The 12,011-nt window shown below is 44.5% G+C and overlaps 1 protein-coding gene across 1 annotated transcript in view; it reads right to left on the bottom strand.

Moving 5' to 3' along the window:
* FAT3 (FAT atypical cadherin 3) overlaps window positions 1-12,011 on the bottom strand; it is a 764,758-nt gene that overhangs the window by 80,358 nt on the left and 672,389 nt on the right. The window lies entirely within an intron of this gene.

The following is a 12,011-nucleotide window of genomic DNA, read 5'->3' as shown; positions in this document are numbered from 1 at the left end:
GATGAGATCAAATAAAAATATACTGAGCACAATTACACTCGCCGTATGAAAAAAAAGTCAGACAAGCATATAGAAGCTGATGGGTTGTAATCAATGCATTTGGAATTTGCTTGCACCACTAAAAACAACAAGTCCAGCCCCTGTGATTACTGTTTCTGAAGATGACTGCTGATAAAAGTGATGAGCATGTGTGCTGGGAGACCCAAGAGATGTAGGTGATTGCTTTCAGTTGCAAAACCCAAGGGCAATAAAACATAATGTCTTAGGATGGGCATTTATGGGAATTTAAACACTGACTAATAATATATTCTGTTTCATATGCAATACGTTAAAATCATTATTATCACTGTGGTAACTTTTTCAGGAGTCCCATGGAAATCAAGGGTTAATGGGCTCGGATTGTGCCATCAGGGTCATTTACCACTGGTCTTCTGGGGCTTAATCTTACCACGGAAGGGTTAATGGGCTCGGATTGTGCCATCAGGGTCATTTACCACTGGTCTTCTGGGGCTTAATCTTACCACGGATCCTAAATCTGAGTACGGAGGGCTCCACTCTAGCACTTGACCCTCAGGGTAGCAAATTCGAGTATTAAAAGGCTGCTCTTGGTGGTGGGGGTTAGAAACTCCAAACTCAACAAGCTATCCAATGCAAGTTCATAGCTCATTTTCCAATCAGTGCCTTGTCCTAAAAGAGAAAGTGCTTTCCAGTTCCTCATAAAGCTCAATATCATACGTGAATATCAGAAAATATTAACTATTACTCTGCAATATTCTGATAACTCTTGAGAACCGGCCTGGGCTGCTGCTGTGGGAAAGTTCTCAATGGCAACCTCGGTGCAAGCAACTGGGCTCTCTATCAATGGATGGATGAGGTCTGTTTGGGGATTAACTTGATCTCTGCTGATACAAGTAATCATCCTTTCCCTTAAAGATGAGTTAACCCCCCTGGGAGTCTTTCCCCTTTTGCTCAGTACTGTTTTTCTTGTCCATGTCAGTTCTGAATGCTGGTTGCTTTGACCAGTAGTGGCAGAGCTGGTCCAGGCTGGGGTAGGTTTGGAGCGGGAATAGGAGGGTCTCACCTTCAGACTTGCACTTATCGCCACAGTCTGCCACAATTGCTCTTGCGAGCACCGTGTAAGGTAAGGAAGAGCAGACTCAGTACTGGCTGTAGAGGAGGGTGTAACTTGAGTCACAGTGCACACAGGCTGATGGATCTTGCTGATTGGGTTCTTCTAGCACAAAACCCATCACCCAGACAAGCTAGGTTTCCACCCTAGTTTGCTGAGGTGAGTACCTCAAGATGGATTACGTTCTCTCTGTCAATGCAGACCCTCTTCCAGTGCTTTAGGTTTCATCTGGAGGATCGCCGGTTGTAGTCTGGTTTCTTTCGGGCTTAACAAGTTCTTGGGGCTTTTTAACGTCAACAGAACTTCCACAATGCAATTTCCAGGTGCTGAGATTCACAGATTTCAGTCCCCACTGCAGGAACGTTTCAGGGCTCCTCAGCCCTCACCCTTGGCACAGTGGTGCAGGCTCTTTGAAGAGCAGCGGGCAGCTTAAGTAGTCCCCACATGAGATGGTCACCTTAAGTGCCGCTCCTGAGCAGTCAGTCTGTACCCTCCCTTGTAGCAAGGCCAAAGCAGCCTCTCCTTGTAAGCTTAGAGAACTCCTAGAGGTTACTAATTGTGTACAGCAACCCTCAGCTCAGAGCACCTTTACTTCTACTTATTCCACTCAGGCGTGTCCATTCGTGGTCTCTGTTGTCAGGTGCTTGCAGGACAGTGGGGTGGATCTGGAAGTGTCCTGCTGGAGAGACCCAAAACAAGGATGCAAAATAAAGGGAGACTGCCACACTTAACTACTTGTTAAGATGTGGTGGCTATACCTTCCAGTGAAGAGTGGGATAGGAACGGGCAGGGTAAACTCTCTACGGTTCAAAGGGATCCTCTCCCTCCTCGAAACCCAAAAGTTCGATCAACAACAAAGGCTCCATGGAGTGGCCTAGAGGAGCCCTGCAATTCTCATGGCCATCTCCAACCAACAATCTTAGGCACCACTGGATAGAGGGAAAACATAACGGATTACAGTGTGGCTACAGCCACATGCGGCACAGACTCTCCACGCACATCCTGTGCATACAGTAGTAATATATACATATGCACCATCCATCTTCCATATGGATTGGCAAAGGGCCTTGTTACAGAGGGCTGGTTGACCAATTTAAAACTGCAGGAGAAGCTGGGAAACGACTGCCAATGGCAAAGACCAGTGAAAAGGCTTGTCTTGCTAATATAATGCTATTGTCTGTCCTCTATAGTCATGCTAGGGAAGGAGGGTGCACAAAGTGTGCCCTTCCAGACTACAGAGCCCCTCTCTGAGCAGCAATCCATGTCACAAATGGGGCGTTCAGTGCAGAAGTGTGGTTGATGTGTGTGATGATTTGGAAGTTGAAAATCTATAGAGCATGCCAAGATACACTCAAGGCAGAGGCCATGCAGGGGGCCTTTGCTCCATCTAATAGTAGTTCATAGTCCATTAAAAGTTCATGGTTAAGAGTCTCATTATGCCATTTATCTATTTTTTAAATAGAACTATTTTGCAATTAGTTGCAGACTCTTTCCCTCTTGCTCTTTGTTTTCATGCACCACCTTTGAAACCTGTCTATATCCGTGGTTCTGACATTGGACCATTGCCCAAATGGCCACTTACTCTCAGTATTGTATATATTTACACGTAGATGTCGCATAAGTCTACAGTCTCTATAGCTAAATGTTGAGGACCATGTAGCATAGCAGAGAACGAACAACATAGACTAGCCAGGGGCGGCTCTAGGCTCATGGGGGCCCTGGGCAGGGAGCGTAGGTAGGGGGCCCCGGAAAAGGGGGTCCGGGCGGGGCGGAGCACGGAGGCCAGTGAAAATGGGGGGGGGGCGGGGGCGGGGTGGGGGGGAGCGGTGTTTGGAAGGGGAAAAGAGCCAGAGGCCGCCAAATCCCTGCCAGGGGCCACCACGCAAATATGTATCCATCCTCAGAGGATTATTATATTAAGGATATATATTGGCGTGGTGGCCTCTGGGGTTTGGTGGCCCTGTGCAGGTGCACAGCTTGCACATGCCTAAGGCCGCCCCTGGACTAGCTCTGTATAAGATAACACCGCATAGCAAGGCACAGCTTTGCTTAGTACGTCATTGCAAATAATTTCACAGCACGACATAAAATAACCCGGCACAGCAAAGCGTTATATAGCAATACAATGCATAACATCCTGCAGCATTACATAAGATAACGCCTAGCTTAGCATGGAAAAGAACTGCATGAACAACATAATATAACATAGCCAAGCATAAGTTTGCTACAACATAGCATGGCATAAAAAATATCTAAACTAAGTTGTGCATAAGCAAAAATGACATAATAACATTGCATACGATAACATAATATAACATAGGTTTGGCTTGTGTGCTATCTCTTCGGCCTCCATGTTACCGCGAGCATCTTTTTGCGCTCTCCATAAGTTGCCTAAAGATAATCGGCAAACTTCTCTGAAAGTATTTAAGCTTTGGGTGGCGCTGAAGCAAGGGATACGGCGCGTTGCAGCCCAAGCATTTGTGTCGCTAATTGGCACTGACTATTAATATTTACAATTCACTGTATAATCATTCACTTGAAGCCAGGGCCCACGGCAGCCGTTTTCAGGCCTGGTGCGCCACAATTGCAGCTCTTCAGTCCGGCTCCAGCGAGGCTCGAATCACCCAAGTGATATTTCCCGCAAACATAAAAAGAAATGACTGATTTCGAAAGAGACACGGCACACTCAGGAATTCAGCGCAGGCCTTAAATGCCGGAGCTTGACGTATAACTAATTCGATGTCTTTTCCATCTCTGTTGAATTATCAAGCATTTCAGAACAAATGCCTGGATTTCTAATGCCCTGATTGAATGAGCGCCATGTAGTACAGTGCATGGGTGTTTGTATCCTGACCTCTTCAGCTGGTGTTCGCGTTGTCCTGTTCCGCTGTCCAGCGACGTTCCTGGTGAAGTCCTTTTAGGTCTGGCTTGACAGCGTAGGGGTCTGAACCTACTAATATTACAAATCCTTGCAAATATGCATTATGTGAGCGTCCACTCCGCCCAGAGGGGTATTTCCCTCCAACTTCATGCTATTGGCTGGGTAGTGTATCATTCCACCGATGGAGTACTTGCATTGTAATGCACGAGGGACTATTTTACTGTCCCAAAAGTACTCGTGAGCATCACACATTAAATGCACTACCTATTAGACACATTTTATACAGAAAACTATTTTGTTTTTGTTTAAAGTGCAGCAGTCTTTTAAATGTTTAACTCGTTCAAAATACAAGCCAGGCCTATTGGTGTTGCCAATGCTTGTTGAATTTGCAGTGTTCCTCTGTATCATGCAGTCATACAATCATACCAAGAAAGACCCGTGGCCAGCGTACCCGATTCTTCCTTTGTTCAGGAATTTTGCACCTGAAGTGGCGTGATTTTGCACTTTTATTTGCACCAGTGGACTGATATGGAATGACAGCTGCATGAACTGACCAGTATCGAAAACCACATTGGCACGGTCAGTTGTGGCAGGTGTTGCTTTACATGGTGCAAACGATGACGCAAAATTACTATTATCTGACCCTGATGAAGTGTAAGTTATTGGTCACATTCCCTTCTCAGGATGTAACGAAACAAATTGTGACTCTGGGAAGTCACCATATGTTACCATTCCTGAAATTGAAAATATATGTAATGATCAGGGCTTTAAGTGGGCCGGGTCTCACCAGTGCTGAGCACCGGCAGTTTTTTACAGGGGGCCTCGAAACGGGTCTCAATCTGGCTCTGTTTTGTGCCCTGGCACAGGCGGTCTGTTAATTCCCGGACTGCAGTGACAGCCTCACAGGCACATACATGGATGTGCGCATGCTCACACTGCTCACTTCTCACAAGACTAGTGGAGAAGTCACTGCATGACGTCATGCCATGAGCTTTGTAAGGGAAAGAATGTCCTTTAAAGAGAGTCATTTTCTCTGGATTTCTCTTCTCTTGTTGAAGCTCAGGAGCAGCAACATTTTCATGGTGTCAACAGGGTTTTAAGTGGAAGCTTTTTCAATATTAAATACAACAGGCTAGAGCTGCTGCTTCTTTATCTTATGCAACTTACAACCATTGACAAAGCCAATAGTCCTGACTTGTTGTAGGTATGATATTACTTGTTGTATCATATTTCTGGATGCAATGACAGAAACAGCAAAATACAAGTCGGGCGGCACACTATGCTAAGCACGTGTTTTTAAGCCACGCCCTTAATTACACTGGTGACACCTCTTTGACAGACCCCCAGTTTTTTCATCCCACTTAAAGCCCTGGTAATGATAATATGTAAAACACCTTTACCATCAATGTACTGTCTGGTACTGCAAGTTACATGTCCTTCCTCATAAAACTCAGAAGATATACTGCTTACATTATCAGGGCTTTGCTCAATTGAGCTAAAATGTACAGATTGTGCCTACATGGACAAAATGTAAACAGTGGTTTCTGAACTAAACTATAAATGACTTCCGCTGAAACAAAGTGGACACATTAGCTCCCGCTTATAATATGTGGGCTGATGTTACATGGCTCCTCGGTGCGATGTCGTTTTTCTGATTTGGTTTGAAATGTACCCCGACTCGCACTGTTATGTGTAAAGCACCTAATGTTTGAGACGCTCCTGCCATAACAACGTTCTCCGTAAAGCGCTTTTATTCTCGTGGGCGCTACATCTGCGCCATATCAAATACCTGAAATGGAAGAGACAGTCTATCTCTTTTCATCTAAAAATGCTAACAGCTGTGTAGCATGTAACAACACACTGGCACACAATGAAATGTATCCTATAATCATGTGTGACCGTGGCCATGTTAGGAGGCAAACCGAGCGCTGGGAGAAATGCCAGGAACAGCAAAAAAAACATGAAACCCGTGTCTAAATCTGCAAGCAGCGCTGCAATGGAAAACTGCTGCGCAGAAAACCTCACTTTTTGCCAAGAATATTCCGTAACGTGTTGAAATCTAGCACGTACCACTGTAGCGTGCGATTTACGGCTGCGAGACACACCTTGCATTAGTCTGTGTACAGGGAATGTATTCACTGAGAGGATTAAACCCAATAAAAGTGTTGATAATGTGTTCTGGTCACTCCTTGACGGCGCCATCGCTGCGCGAGAGCCACAGTCTATGGGTGGAGTACGTTCCATTAACTGTTATATATCCCCCCAGTGGCAATTCGTGTAAGTGGAACCCCAGCATCCTTAAAAAGTCGGGGAGCGTATGACAGGATTTGTAAGTGCGTCATTCCGCAGGCGCGCTTTGCGTAAATGGCCAGATGAAGTGGACGCTCCTTTGGGGCCTTCTTGGCGACGCCGGCTCACTTCCTCTTCCCACCTTCCTTTAAGTGGGCCTCTGAACCGCCGCCAAGATGTATACAAATCCCTTGGCGCGCCGCCCGCAGACGGCCTGAATATACATCAGCCCCGGCGCTGATCCTGCTGAGATCTCAGGGTCCCTCCTCTGCACATTTTCACAGCCCCTTACCTTCTGATTAAATCTCCAACCATAAACAATAAATCAGACCCTGGCTTTTGCTATCAATCACTGCCACGTTTTAGCTGATTCCAGCGCCTGATTTGCCGCTCGGGTTCGTCGCTGCTCAGCCAGAGCGCCGCGTGGTCAGAATCTAATACCAAGAGTTAAGCGCCACTGAAGAGTCAGTGAGTTATGAAGGCGCTTTTGGCAGCTGGAACCTTACTCCGGCCTTTCAGTGAATTGCTTGACTCCTGCTAAATGGCTCTAGCGTTTAGCCTAATATACCTCAAAATATATAATAATACAAATTGATCAAAATAAAAGTGCCACGAAGTGCTCACAAGTGACATGATTTAAGCTATACAAGAAACCGAAATGCCACACACTTTCTCCAGGCTGCACAAGTAGCTATCAATTTGAGCCAACGAATTGGCACTCATTTTATCTGCCTTGAAAGGATGAGAGTCTGTCTCTACTGGCACCAACCACTGAGCTAGCAAACTAAAATACTGTCTTTTATTTTACCGTTGAGTCATACAGCAATTTGCGGCCAGGGCAGGCACAAGTCGGGAGTTAATGCTGTAACAAAACTTGAGCCCCCCACCCTGTAAAGTACATGGAGGGGCCCCCGCTGGGCCTAGTCAGGAGTGCTCAGGCCATGGTACTGTGCTGAGGTCCGCGCCAAGCTCGCCCCAAACACTGCGGGGGCTGCAGGGACCTTTGTTACGCTACTGTTGTGAGTACACATGGGTGGACGACTTCCACCATCTATTTTCACAGGGTCAGTGGCGGCTCCTCCGCTATGGTGGTGGAGCGTCGCCCCACTGCTTTTAAGCAGCGCAAAGTAGAAACATGAAATGACAATAACTTTGAATTATTATCATTTTATGCTTGTGCTGCTTTGCCGGCGGGCAGGCAGGGCTGCTCTGCTCTCTGAGCAGGGCAGTGGAGGCGTGGTTTGTCCACTTCTAAGTGCACATGACGGTTTGGCTGGCCCTCTCGGGCCGTCCAAAACAGTTATGCGCACTTTCCCTGTTCTCCATGCAGGCTGCATTACAGCCTGCGTGGAGAACATACTCAGGCCCCCATTCCCTGGCTGAGCATCGAACCAGGACACTCAGAATGTAATTGGTCAGGGGAGACTGGGTGCTTACCAATCACAATACTGCATTGCAGTGTTGTGATTTGCCAGTGGGGCCTGGCTGTGCTTCCTGTTTCTCGAGTTCGACAAAGAGAGCAGGAGCAGAGACGTTGGACCTGGTGGAAAGGTACTTTTTTTTGGGATTATTTTTTTAGATTTGCCTCCCCACCCATCACCCGCGAGCCATGCCGGCCGCCACTGCACAGGGTAGAACCTTCCAAGAAGTTGGGCCCCACTATAATATGCTGAACTCGTCCAAGTGTAATTTTCAGACACTGGGACACATTCCGCTGCCCCTGCACGTTGTCTGCTAAAGATCTGAGCAACAACGTGCATGTGAATGTGATGGAGCTTATCAGAATCCAGCTGGGCCCATAACAGCTCCTTTTGTTGGAGTGTCCTTGGCTGGGAGCTATCTGGAGACTCACAACTAGATGCAAATTCAGTGGAGGGGAAACAAAGCCACACAGTCTGTTAGCACTTCACACATACTGAAGAGAGGCACACTTTTGACTTTGTATAGGAGAGATATTCATGCACTGTAATAATGACAAATGTGTTGATCTGTTCCAGTATTTACACAAAATAAAAGAGTAAATCCTACTATGTTTCTGCTTCTGTTATAGTGCTACTCATCTAAATGCATACTCATGACATTGAAAACAAATCATACACATTTGATCATCAATGTGGATGTGTTACATAAGACAGTAAATGCTACAAGGTGCAGGAGCCACATATCGTCCTTCACAGCTCACTGTGCTAGATTAGAAGCATTACAATGTATGAACTGCAAGTAATAAAAGGATCTCTGTGTTAAAAGTAGTAACCCACTTACCTATCTACATAAAACAAAAGTCTGTCATCTGCATGTTATGTGATGTGCTTTGCAGGAGACACATTAACCCTCTATGCTACTTTGAGTCAAAATGAGCGCTAGACAAAACACAGATCTTTCCAGCAAATGTGTTAACCACCAAAGTTATTGTACCAGTATTATTATTCCCTCAGATCTACTGGGAACTCAAAGATCTGTGCAACAGGTACATTAACCCCATAAGATATTTTAAAATTCTGACTTTGCAACCAATTAAGCAGATCAGGTTTACTGTCATGTTTCTCCTTGTTGTTAATTGCTTTGTGGTAGAGGTTTAAAAAAACAACTGTATACATTGAGGTCCAGATTTTGAGTCAGGATTGTGTCACTTTTCTGGCACAGCCCTGATGCAAAATCTATTTTGAGATTTACAGAGCCACACAAATTGCGCTGTGTAGATTAAAAAAAAAAACAACAAACATGAAAGCAATGCAGCACATTGCCCTGTCATGCTTTACCTTGCGTCAGGTAGGCATTACATGCACAGACAAGTAAAGCAATTTCATCTACATGGAAATGTGCTGCATATGGATTATTAATGCCTTACCAAGATAGTTTGGTCAGTCCTTTGGTAAAGAAAGCTACACATTAACAAAAGGCAACATTGCTTTATGTGTAGCCTTCAAAAATGTGAGTTTTCAGTCTAAATTAGGAGTGTTTGCAGGCATACACGGAATGCGCTCAAATGTACTCATGATATACCTGTTAAACATATGTCTGAGGTCTTAAGATCTGAAGTCACTTCTTTTGAAGTCACTTCCTGTAAATCCTGGGTTGTGATGCCACTTCCTGTCATGTCACTTCCTGTAATGCCACATGCAATGTCACGTGCAGTGTTGTCACTTGCATACTGCCTAACTTTGTTAGTCACCCCACTTCTGTTTTTTAGGACTTGTGCCCTGAACGTGGCTCTCTGGACTATTTCATTTCTGGTTTGTGTACATCACAAAAAAATAGAAAGTGAAATGGATGTGGTGGGAAAAGCAACATGCTATTTGGATATATTCCAATAGTACTGAAATAGATTAAAATCTGAAATGCATTAGAATCTTTCTTTTCCCCAGCAAACACATGCATCGGTGTTACACATAAAGAATAATTGAGCCATTCTGTTCATGAATGTATTTGAAAATACTTTTTTGAGAAATACAACTTTGCCGACTCAGCAGCACTGCACTAGGCAACTGTTTTCTTTCTTCGAGCCCTCAAAAACGGGCCCATTTTTGCATAAACAGAAGGTCACTTGTAGTTCTCTTGGTGGGAAAGGTAAGGAGATACTCTGAACTTAGGTGCCCCAGATTCAAAGATGCACAACTTCTGAGATCTCCCAGACGCAGTAAGAAACATGTGGAAGCCATCCACCGTGCTCAACCCCACACTTGCCCGAAAGGTATACTTGATATAGCTGACTCCAAGGAACAGCTAAATACCTGTTCTAGTTCTGCCTCTCGGGATCTGCACATTAAGACTTCAGCTGCCAGAACAAAGCACTCAGCAGTCACCTTGACAATGTCAGGCACAAACCAATCATTCATTTACATTATCGTTAGACTACAATCCCACATCTGCTGCCTCTCTAGAGCAAATTATGTGAAAATAATGGTTGTGTAATGACTGTAATGGTACAGTACGTCTTCTTAAAATACTGCTCTAAACTGAAATACAAGCCCTACTAATGAGAGGAAGATGACGAATTTGTACTGCAATGTTTATGCAGAACGCAAGAGCTTAATTTGAGTCAGTGGTTTCAAGTGTGGCCCCCTAGCGCTTATTTATGGGGACCTGTGCTTATTTTTCCTCAATAGATTTTGATATAAAAACACAAAAAAGAGGAAAGATGGAGGAGAAAGATGAAAAAACAGCAACAGAGGGAGAAAACAGGGATGAAAAAGAACCTGTAAGAGTGAGATAAAGATGGAGGGATTATCCAGTGGTGGATTAAAGAGGCATCAAGTGGAATCAAGATAAGAAATCCTCGGTGTTAGAAATGGGGTCTCTAGTTGGCAGTGTTTTGTACCCTGTCCAGGTAGGGACCCTCACTCTAGTCAGGATAAGGGAGTCACACAGCTAAGATAACCCCTGCTCACCCCTTTGGTAGCTTGGCATGAGCAGTCAGGCTTATCTCAGAGGCAATGTGTAAACCATGTATACATATGCACACAGAAATACAGTGAAAACACTACAAAAGGAGTCCACCCCAGCCTAAGAAAAATAGCCAATATTTATCTGAGTAAAAAAGACCAAAACATCAAAACTCCAACATATACAAGTCAAGATATCACTTTTAAACGGTTAAATAAGTTTAGTCCATAGAAATCAATGAATGAGTTCTTTTTAGCACAAAGTACCTTAGATGCGTCAAAAAAAAAAAAAAAACAGGCACGTTGGAGGCGAGGCACCGGAAAAGCAAAGTAATGTGTCGGTTCCTTACTCTGCAGGGGAGGTGATGCGTTGGTTCCTTACTGCCAGGGGAGGTGATGCGTCAGGTCCTTACTGCTAGGCAGGGGAGGTGATGTGTTGGTTCCTTACTGTCAGGGGAGATGATGTGTTGACTCCTTACCTTCAGGGGAGGTGATATGTCGGTTCCTTTCTGGAAGGGGAGATGATGTGTGGGTCTCTGGGCACGAGGCCTCTGTTTCCCCCCACCTCTGCCCCAACATACTTTCTAACTTTCTTCGTTGAGACAGTCAAAGAGACTCTGGCTCGTTTACTGATCGTGCTGATGAGGGTAAGGGTAGGGGGTTGACACTGTTGTATGGCCTTGGTCAGTCCAGGGACCCAACAACAAGACTCAGCTGGCAGAGAATGAGCTGCTAGTGCAGGGGATTTGGGAGGAAAAGGCAGATAGAAACCAAGGAGTCCAGTGTGAGGCCAACTGGAGGTGTCAGGGGAAACCAGAGTGTTCAAGCAGGAGACTTGCTCTGGCACCTTTGCTGGCCTTTGACACACCTGGATCATATCACTCTTTATTTATTTCAATTAATCAATGGATGTGTTTATTTATGTATCTACTTATTTATTAATGTATTTATCTATCTATTTATTTTATATAGTGTTAACTAGAACCACCCGAGGGTTCTATTTCACTACACCTTTTAAGGAACATACAAGTATATGTAACAAATTATTTTATTTAACATGGAGACACAGACAGAAGGCTTGCTTTTTTTAAGAGAGATAGTAACGATGTAAAGTGCAGCAGAACTGGAAAAATAAGACGTATTTTACATGGGTAAAATGAGATAAAGGAGAACGCTGAATATATAAAAACTAACTAGATAAAAAAATAGAAGAAAAAATTACCTTCATAGAGACACAGAAAACAAAAATAGACACTCGGAGCTTTGACACAAGAAGGGTATATAATTGAATAAGTTAACAAGCTGCTTATTCTAAATCTAAGATGGCATA

Source organism: Lissotriton vulgaris, chromosome 8 (genome assembly GCF_964263255.1).
Source record: "Lissotriton vulgaris chromosome 8, aLisVul1.2, whole genome shotgun sequence".
Taxonomy (NCBI): domain Eukaryota; kingdom Metazoa; phylum Chordata; class Amphibia; order Caudata; family Salamandridae; genus Lissotriton; species Lissotriton vulgaris.
This window is presented reverse-complemented; position numbering and strand designations above follow the sequence as displayed.